Source organism: Polistes fuscatus, unplaced genomic scaffold (genome assembly GCF_010416935.1).
Source record: "Polistes fuscatus isolate 324 unplaced genomic scaffold, CU_Pfus_HIC Scaffold10, whole genome shotgun sequence".
Taxonomy (NCBI): Eukaryota; Metazoa; Arthropoda; class Insecta; order Hymenoptera; family Vespidae; genus Polistes; species Polistes fuscatus.
In genome coordinates, this window is record NW_025112998.1 from 4,811,503 (window position 1) to 4,822,426 (window position 10,924).

The following is a 10,924-nucleotide window of genomic DNA, read 5'->3' on the forward strand; positions in this document are numbered from 1 at the left end:
GTATAACTTTGGCTTATCTTCTTTAGCGTGTTTCCTTAACAACTTCGCGAGAAATTATCGCGCAGGAGAAATTTTGCAGGTGGCCTTTAGCCGAGAGAGCAGGACGATCGTTAAAATACCGAAGAGAGAAAGAAAGAAAGAGAGAAAGAAAGAAAGAAAGAAAGAAAAAGAAAGAAAGAATGAAAGAGGATCGGTCGTTCGGGTCATTACATTGGTTGATAATTAATGGTGACCGCGGCATTCGCATAGTGAACGAAACGACAAAGAGAAAACGAGAGAGAAAACGAGAGAGAAAGAGAGAGAGAGAGAGAGCGTAAGAAAAAGAGAGAAAAAGAGATAGGGTTAGAGAAACAGGAGGAGGATCGGCAGCCCAACGATCATTCAAATAATATGCAAGCTCATAATTAATTTACCATCCCTCGAGAAAGGCTGATAGGCAGCGAACACAATTAAGAAATGACGCCTTCTTAATATCGGAGATGGTGCCGAATTAAAATTCGTCGAGGAAAAAAAAAAAAAGAGAAATGTTACGAAATATAATAAAAAATGCAAACAAGAAAGACGAAGAAAAAGAAAACTGAACGAAACAAATAAAAAAGAAAAAAAAAAAGAAAAAGAAAAAAAAAAAAAAAAGAAAAGAATTAATAGAAAGATATTAATTGGTAAAAATCTGTTCGTGGTCGAATAAATATTAATTAACGCGATAAGAAGGTTCTGCGAAAGAAAGACGAAAAAAAAAAAACAATTTAACGATTAACCGTATAGAAAAATCTAATATATGACGAAGATTATCATTAAACGAATTTCATACTTGAAACTTTATCGACAAAAAGAGAAGAAAAAAAAAAGAAAATAGATAATAAGAATATAGAAATTGAAGAAAAAATGTGAAGAAAAGAGAGTAAGAATGTAAAAACATAATAATAAAGAAAGGGAGAAAAGGATCGATACTAAAAAGGGCCGATTCCTTTGCGGCCCTTCTTAGAGTCGTTATTGACGATCGATCTGCGCATTGACGGACAGCTATCGAGAAGTCCTCCCTGCTGAGTACACCGTCCTTACTTTTTATCCTTTGCCATGGATGACGTGGAGTAAGACGAAGAAGATGAAGAAAAGAAAAGAAGAGAGAGAGAGAGAGAGAGTGAGAGAGAGTGAAAGAAAGAAAGAAAGAGAATCTTAGCCTGGGCTCCCTCGGAATATGGTCGCAATTACCACGGGAGATTAATGAGTCGATGCTCTCGCACGATGCGAAACTACTCTACAAAGAAGTAACCTAACTCTTTGCCTTCACCTCTTTGCAAACCCTTCCTCCTCCTTTATTTTTTCATTTACTTTTACTCTCCCTTACTTCTTCTTCTTCTTCTTCATCTTCTTCTTCTTAACCGTTCGTTCCATCCTTTTCGTAGCTTCGTGCGGATGAGGCAGAGAGTGAAAATTGAAAATTAAAATACTAATCGATAAGCTTTAATCGGATCGATATCGTTCAGGCTCTTCTTTTCTTTTTCTCTTCTTCTTTTCATTTTTCTTTTTCATCGCGATCATAAACGAGAGAGAGAGAGAGAGAGCTTTTTTTACTAAGATAATAAGAGAGATAAGAATATATCGCTATTTTATATACATATGTGAGCTAAATTGAAACGATTTATGTATTATAGATATATGTATATGAATTAATAATCTATTTTTTGTATTGATCAATTGGATTTGGATTAAAAATATATTATTATTAATATTTTATGTTAAGATATTTTAAAATATTATCATCTTACGTTAAGAACATCAAGAAGAATAAGGAATGATTGACGCACACGCGATGTTTACTCTCCGACGATCCTACGAGAACTGACACCTCTGAAGTAAACACAAAGACGTTGTATAGAAGTGAACGAAAACGTAGGTCATATTGTTATTGATTTACTTCTATCTCAACGATAATTGTTTTTCTGTATTATTTTCCAACGTACTGTACTCTATTGATTTTAATTTTTATAGATCATAAACAAAAATTGTTTTTTTTTTAAATAAATTATTTAGAATAAAAGTGTAAATAACTCAATCCGTTCTTAATGGTATATAATATTAAAAATAATTTTTACATATAATTATTAACAAACGATGAAGATGATGATGATGATGATGATTATTATTATTATTATTCAATTTTAAATTGTTAATGAAAATGCATGGCACGTTTTCTATTGAAATTACTCGGGGGATAACTAGTTTCGACTTTAAAACTATAGAGAAACTATATTCGAATAACTAAGAAGGGAATATAAGCTTGAGTAGTCTTCTTCAACGAACGTATCGCTCGACTTCCTCCTCAATTACCTCTAATAACCTCGTATAAACCTTTCAATTGCTTTCATAATGTTTTCATATAAATTTCTAGACCCCAGGATAGAAATATATATATGTGTAATGGGTATACGTCGATCGATTAAATCATGATAATAATTCTATTTAAGATACAAACGAGCCCGAAACAAACAAACAAAAAATTCAAGAGCCTTAAAGGATAACATTTAATTAATAATCCACCAGTGTAGAATTTTATTTAAGGGCTATGATAATACTCCCCTTCGCAAATAAAAATCTCATCTTTTTATTCTAATTATTTGCATCGATATTATTCAAATGTATTTATTACAATAACTAATGAATTCAAGAAAAGAATTATGTTAATTTTTAAATAGCTAATACTTTCTGTATTAATAATATATTATCAACTATATCTATTTTTCAATTTGAAATTGAATATTAATTAATTTCGATATTAATAATATATCGTTAACAATACCATATTCGTATTAATAAATCATAAAATGGTAATACTCTTTCGACTATAAAAAAATAATTACCAAAGAATCTCCCTTCAAGGAATCCAAATTGACACGTCTTAATAATAAAAAGAGAAAGTATTTTAAATATTCATATACCCGTTAAAAGAAGGCTCATTAACGCGTCGTTAATCGCCCTATTAAAACTCGGATATACTTTGGGGGAAAAGAAATTTGAGACTACGCAGACAACAGATGGCAAATTCATGAGGAAACGACGGGAGGGCTGGGGCGAGGGCCCATCATCGCTCGAAGGGCTTAAAGGATAGCTAATCCGGAGCTCTCGACGCCGTTCGCGTGCGAAGGAGGAAGGAAATGCACGCACCCATGAAGGAATGAAGAAAGAAAGAAAAGAATTGAAAGAAGAAGAGAGAAGACAAATAAAAAAAAAGGGAAAAATAAACAAGAAGAAATTCTCTTATCGTTTAAGGTGGACAAACGTGCAACAGCACTACGTCACTGTATCAAACGTGTAACAGGTAAAGGGCCAAAGGGACAAAATCGAGTATTATCGTATGTTAAACAGTTCCTGGTTCCGGCTAGTCGTCGTCCTTCCTACCGAAGAACTTTGCATGTGCAACGAGCTGAAAAAGTAACAAGAGCAAATGTGAGAGAGAGAGAGAGAAGATTCGGTCCGGTAAGCTAACCAGTCGAATGTTAGCTTCTGATTCTCAGCTGCTTTCTCTTTCTCACTTTTATTATTTCCTTCTGTCTACCTTTCTCCCACCTTTTCCTTCACTCTCTTTTCGGGGCTCGAAAAAAGCCATTAACCGATATCCATCTGAGGTCATTCCTACTTTCCAACCCGAAGAAGATCTTCCTTCTCTCTCTCTCTCTCTCTCTCTCTCTCTCTTACACGCGAAGCTTCAAGGCATTTTCGGCGTTATCGCGCAATAACGAACGAGTAATGCATCCTTACCGAAGCCCCGAAGGCGCCAAATGAATTACAATATTTCATTCTCACGCCCATGTAGTACCTATACCCCATCGATGCTGTCTCGCCTCCCTTTCACTCCGCTCTATTGGCCGGGCCCTAATTGCATTTGATTCGTTTATTAAATTCGTACACCGACACGATCAAGCAATTTTGATTTTCTTTATTCTACCTTTTAGAGAATATATGTGAGTGTGTTTGTACCTGAGGGAGAGAGAGAGAGAGAGAGAGTACGATCGTATATCTCTTGTAAATATTCGACTTATACAATTTTTATTAAACACCATTCCACTTTCTCATAGATAAATTGTAATCCCTAGGTAATACCGACAATGTTAGGGATAAGAATTATTGATAAATATTAAAAAGTTACTAGTTAAATATACGATTATACGAAAAGGCAACAACAAATTAACTCGAAGATATTAGTTAAAGAGAAACTTTTTATCTTTTTGTTTTTTTTTTTTTTTTTAAATAAATTAAATAATGCATTTGCTTACCTATCGTACAACAATTATTACGCAAAACATACATACGTTGAAACGTTTCATCTAGTCTTACCGATGGATTATTATAATCAGCTTCTTGTCGCACACCAACCGGTAACACTTAATACAAGTTACGAGCATTACAAGCACGACTATTAGAACCTCTTCTCATAACAACCCTCTTTACTCTTTCATTCTCTCTCTCTCTCTCTCTATCTCTATCTATCTCTATCTCTTCTCTGTCTTTCTTTTTCCCTTTCTTACTTCGTGGTTTTTTTTTCTGTTTTACTCATTCTTCCCTCTCCAAGTCTCTTGCACGAGCCTCTAATTGATATAATCCAACGCGGTGCGGCTTTGTTAAGCGGAATCTCGCGGATTATACGGCTTTATGCAATTAGTCGTCCGCTCCTAAGGGATGTTAATACACCATTGATGCACATTAAGCCTCTTCCTCCTCCTCCTCTCATCTTTTTTTCTCTTTCCTTCCCCGCTAACTTCTACTCGGAGTCGAGTTCGAAATGCGTTCGTAGTAATCCCCGTGATATCTTAATCCTCGCGTAGCCTTTTCGTAAGGCTTTTAACTCGAGCTTGCAAGCTCGTTAACTATCCACGATATACACGAATTTTTCATTTTCAGTTGTGGTGATTCGTCAAACGAGAAAATTGACCAAATTTTTCTTTTCCCTTTTTCTCTTTTTTCTTTTCTTTTTTTTTTTTTTCTTATTTATATTTATAAATTTCTCATCAAATATCTTCGATCGTACTACGTCGATATAACGATTTAACATGCTTAATCTCTGATTTATCACTGAAAAGGAAAATACCAATATAAATGATAATCCTACATTCGGTCATGCGTGGATAAACGTCAAGATAATTATACTTGACACTTATATCATTTACTCGAGTCATTCTTTGAACACTCGAACAAATTCCTACCATGTTTACTCGTATATACCTTACTTACTTCTTGCCATTTAAACGCTTACTCATTACTGCCAACGACGAAGACAAATGAAGCCCTCTCGTGATACTTTCCATTCTCTTTTTTACACTAGTATAACGTACTATATACGTGTATACGTATACAGGATGAAGAAATTACTGTAAGAAAAATGATTTCAGTCAAATTCTTTAAAATCTTCCCTTCTCATTCGTTTATCAAACGCGTGTACAAATATCATTTTCTATAATGAATCTTGTAGAATTTTCAGCTTGTTTTTGTTTTCCGTTTTATATTTTATTTTTATTTTTATTTTTTTTTTAAATAAAATCATTCGTAAAATTATTTGAATGTATAAGCACGAACGTAATAGTCATCATCGTTATCTGATTTTTGTTTACATTAATACGTCTAAAGAAATGACTATAAGAAAAATAAATTACTTCATCGATCGGGACATATAAAAATATCATTTCGCGTTATAATAAGTCTTGAAGAATTTTTGTATTTTTCTTCTTAACGATACGTCGTAAAATCATTTTGAATATGATTAAACATATACGTATAATATAACAACATATATATACATTTTAAACGTGATCGTCGTCGTCGTCGTCGTCATCGTTATCCGATCCTTCTCCGAATTTATTTTTCCAAGTCGATCCTTGATCGACACACGCTGACGTCCTTCCTTCTTAACATCCAACCAGATTCCTCGTGTCCTGGTACCGTTAGGAGAGACATTCGCGTGATTCTATGTAAGAGACGGCGAGACGTTGTAGTTATACGGTGCCGATTCGAGATACTGATCGATCGGTTACCTCGTTTCGATCTTACCAAAGAAAGAGCGAGAGAGAAAAAGATAAACGTAGAGCGAGAAAGAAAGTTATCGAAGTTATACGTCGATTTAATAAACGTGAGATATGCAGATCGCAATTTCGCTTATTCGAAAGATGATTACCGTCGTATACCTACTTCCTGACATGACGATTATTCGATCATGCTCAATTTATCACGAGATCTCGACCCTTTTACTCTTTTTTTTTCTCCCCTATCGATTTCTATTTCATAAACTAGCTAGAATGTTATTTTCAAATTTTGGAAGGATACGCATTTATCTTCTAAAACTGTTGACTATTTTATGATTATAGATAATTATATATGTAACTATATATATATGTGTATCTGTGTGTAAATATGTAATATATATAAATCGTATTGTGTGTGCAAAGAGGAAAGGAGAGTCATAAAAGAAAACATTAGTTCCTCCTTTCGCAATAACCAGGCTGGTCGTTAAAGAATCGCTCCAAGGCAAAATGGTTCCTCGCCGGAAGGACAATGAGGTGCGGCGCTGTAGCTAACGCATAGCTTTACCCTAAATACTAACCTACCAAAATTATACTCGATTTCGTAAGATAAGTTCTTAGACCGTTTATAATGACGCATTTAACGTACCTTTTCTTTTGCTTATTATTTTCGGTCAAACCCTTCCTACCCATGAATATTTCACTATTTTCGGGTAATGACTTTTCAGAGAAATCATTTTCATACGTAACTCTACTTTGGCCGACAAAAAAAAAATGAAGAAGAAAAAAAGAAAAAAAAAGGGAGAAATTGCTCTCATTATTACCATAATTGTTTCTAACAGTGGATAGATGTATCATCTTTCTCGTCGGTTAAATGTAGAGAACGTGTAAAATTTTGAATAATAAAATAATATTTAGCCGTTTTATAAAGTAAATATATCTACGTGACAAAATGGTTAGATCAAAGTTCGCGAGTTCTCGCGTGGGAGTGAAATTATTTTCCGGCTTTAGCATCGTTGCTTAGCTTCGATAAGAGTCGTCTAATGGCGTCTCCCTCTATCCGTGCCATGTATTTCCATAGAGAATGCTGTATACGCGTGTGTAAGTATGCGTACCGTGTGTGTTCCATGCCGCGGCGAACCTAACGGCACTGAAGTTGAGATTCGATTAGCGCGTGAGGAGATGCTAAGAGAGAAGGAAAGAGAGAGAGAGAGGAAAAAGAAGGGGAAAGGTAATTACTGGGAGGCGGTTAGAGAGGATTGGATGTATACGAAGTTGAAGAAAAAAATGAGAACTATGGCGACGAGCCAATGAAACATCGACCGGTCGATACACCTCGTAGTTGTAATTATTGCGAGAAGGATAAGCAATATCGGCAGGCTATCGTTCGACAATACTCTGTGTGATTTGTCGCAATGTTCCCTCACAGCTATTAAAACCCCTCCGATCTAAAGAAAAGAGAATACGAAATACACGAGACACATATTTATGAGAATGTCCAGTCGAGTATACCTAGCAAGTATAATAAACATCTTTAATATCGATAATCAATTAAATGAAAATAATAATATTTCTCGGTATATATGTCGAAGATAATTAAACAATAATTTCAACAAATCTATTCTATTGCGTTACAATTATTTATATTATAATAATAATAATAATCACATAAAATAAAGTTTCTCCTTCGATCTAAATTCCCGGCACGTTTATTCACCGGCAACGACAAAATGTATAAATAAGAAGGGAGAAGAGTTTTAGAAAAGGAAGCTAAAGAAATATATATATATATATAAAAAAAAAAAAGAAACGAAAAGAAAAGAAAAGAAAAAAAGAGTGAAAAGCAGAACGTGGGTAGGACGTAATATTTCCGCAAAGGTTTAAACTCACGAGAAGGGGGATGAAATGCCATCGCGTCGCAGTGTTGTACCCTAAGGAAGGGGAGATAGGTACCCACAGTGGGCTGAGTATAAGGTTGAGCGAAAAAGCCGCCCTTTGTCGGTGTCGTCTTTTAAATCCGTTTAAAGGGACTACCGACCGGAGAGCAAGCTGATTAATAGTCGTCTCTCGATGCCGAGTAGAAGGGCCGTGCTCGATGACAGATTGAGAATGCTTCAACGACAACCGGCAAAAATGCCGAGTTCACACTACCCTTACGAATTATTCTTGTCATTACGTACAACAACGGAATCGTCCATGAGAATGGATCCCACGATCGACATTTCCGATTTTTATTTTTAATTCTTATTTCTTTTTATGAATGTAAACGAACACGATGGTGCAACGAATGAACATTCAGGCTAACAATTATGAATATAATTGATGTACGCGAATGCTTTCAAACGTTCAAAATTATATAGGTCATAAAAAAGACACGTCGATTTAAATGTTAAATGTTAATTAACTCTGTACTTTCGTGTAATATATTTTTTTTCTCTTCTTTTCTCTTTTTTTTTTCAATATTACGTACGCCAAATTACTTAATACGCGTTCACGCATACGTGTATTTTCTTTTTTCTTTGTTTCTTTTCTTTGTCAATGTCTCCCTCTTTACTATAGAAATTAACACGAATATAAATGGAGAATGCTCTTTTTCTTATTCGAGGTTCGAAGATCATTGACCAAGCAAGAGTATCGCTGTACCGTAGAAGTGTCTACTGAGAAAAAAAAAGAAATAAGAAGAAGAAGAAGAAGCAAATACAAAAATACAGAGCGTGTAGCGTTGCGTCATGCATTTCGCGATGATTTATGACCGCGGTAGCGATTTCGACTCGCTTGACGCTCGCTTACCAAATTAGTCGCACTCTCATACTTTGATACCAAGCTAATACGAGCCAAATCCTTTTCCCTCTTCCTCTCTCTCTCTTTCTCTCTCTCTTTCCCTAACACACATACACACACACATACAGACTTTTTCTTTTTCCTTCCCTTAGTTGCCCTTTTATTTTATCGCGAGTAAGATCGCGCGTGGCTTTGCAACAACTGCAGCAACTTCCTCGCAAACTTTGGCAAAGCACACGAGTAGATACGAATTAGTTAAAATAGTTATCTCCAACCCAAACGCGTGGAAAACAACTTGAAAAGTGTGTAAAACATAAATTTTTTATTAAAAAAGGGAAACGAAAGAAAAAGGAAAAACTTGCGACTTGAGTGTTGTTGAGGGGTAAACATATAACGCGAGCTCCATCCCGACTCATTTGCATCACGGCAAAGCGTTAAATGCAACTGCAAACCGCGAATGTTTGCTCGTCCAACACGAACCACGGTGCTAAGCAACGATCCATTCGAAAAAGGAAAAGAGAGAGAACGAGAGAAAGAGAGAAAACGAACGCAAAAAAATTAAAGGAACAAAAAAAAGAATGAGAGAAAGAGAGAAACACGTTCTCGCCAAACCCAAACAAAGAAAGAATCAAAAAAATCAGCGAAGTCAGCGGGATGGTCTTACGAGTAAACTGTCTGTCCATTTCCCCTCTTCCCTCCTTACCTCCCTCTCTTCTTCTCTCTCTCTCTCTCTCTCTCTTTCTTTCATTCCCTCTTGATTATTTTCACGCGCGAAAACGGCTTCTGCGGCGGAGCATAAAAAGGAGCGAGCTTGGAGAAAGAAGAGGAGAAAGAGAATCTTGAAATCACGTTGAAGAAGGCCAACGAAGAAGAAGAAGAAGAAGAAGAAGAAGAACAAGAATAAGAGGAAGAACAAGAAGAGGAGGGAAGGAAGATCCGCCTTTCTTTTCTCATCCCCCATCACTCTCGTTCATTCCCTCTCTTTCCATCTTGTGTGTACGCGATAAGCTCGAGGCGAGGTAGCGGCTAAGAGATGCCACCAGAGAGTAATTTTACAGCAAATAGGTTTACACAGTATTAGAGGAGGAAACCCTCCCCCCTACCCTTCCCTCTCATTTTCTCTCTCTCTCTCTCTCTCTTTCTATCTTTTTTCTTTTCTCTTGCAGAGAGAACGTGTGCCGCCGGAGGGTGAATGCACTTACGAGCGTGTCCTCTTGTGTGTAAGAAAAAGATAGAAAAAAAGATAGAAGGAAAGAAAGAGAGAGAGAGAGAGAGAGAGGGTGAGAGGAAGAGGGGGCCGATCCAGCAGCTATTATTCTCAATTACCATCGGCTATCAGGCACGTCGCGATACGCGCCACGGTAGCTTCGATGACAAGAAACTTTTGCGAAAAGTGGCTGCGACCTTTAGTCACCACTACCACCACCACCACCACCACCACCACCACCGCCACCATCACCTCCACCACCACCACCAGCATCAACATCACTCTCACACCCTCTTTTCGATCTTCTTTCTCTTCTTCTTCTTCTTCCTTGTCGTCGCTACTTTGGATTTCACGGCTCGTCTTAGCGTACCTACTCGTTCCTTGCCCCCTCGAGCTACTGATGTGTCTTTCTCTCTCTTTCTTTCTTAAACACACATATATACATATACAATACACACACACACACACACATAAGAGTTCTTTCTTTTGCATCTTTTCTTCTTTATATATCGTGAAATTCTGTTACACCGTATCGGCGTCAGTCTACCCTTCGGCGACATTCTTTTCTCGAATCAATCGAAGCACCAATGATCTTTTTCTTTTTTTCTTTTCTTTTAATCACGATTGTATGTATGTATATATATATGCGTTAGAAAGTATTCGTGTTGTGTAATATCATTAATAATAATAATTAAGAAGCAAAATTGTTTGGAAATGTTTGAAATTCTTTGCGAACGTGCAATTTTATTCAGGCGTTATCTCGAATGTTAATTATTCGTTGCACGGTAGTACTAATAAGAAGAAGGCGTGGCCCATAATAACGCCTATACCGAATTACAAGTCGAAATTGAAATTCAAAGGTAGCACCGGTCACGTAACCAGACGATCCTTCCCTTTCTACGTTTCCTTCCCTTCCCTTCACTTC

At 36.3% G+C, this 10,924-nt stretch overlaps 1 long non-coding RNA gene across 1 annotated transcript; it reads right to left on the reverse strand.

Annotated features, from left to right (window-relative positions):
- Positions 1 to 4,525: 4,525 nt before the first annotated feature.
- On the reverse strand, positions 4,526 to 5,360 carry LOC122525246. The gene is made up of 2 exons (XR_006305737.1): positions 5,230 to 5,360; positions 4,526 to 5,070 (listed from the first exon to the last, which is right to left on the reverse strand). It is a non-coding gene; the product is annotated as an uncharacterized LOC122525246 (long non-coding RNA).
- Between the last annotated feature and the right edge of the window lie 5,564 nt (positions 5,361 to 10,924).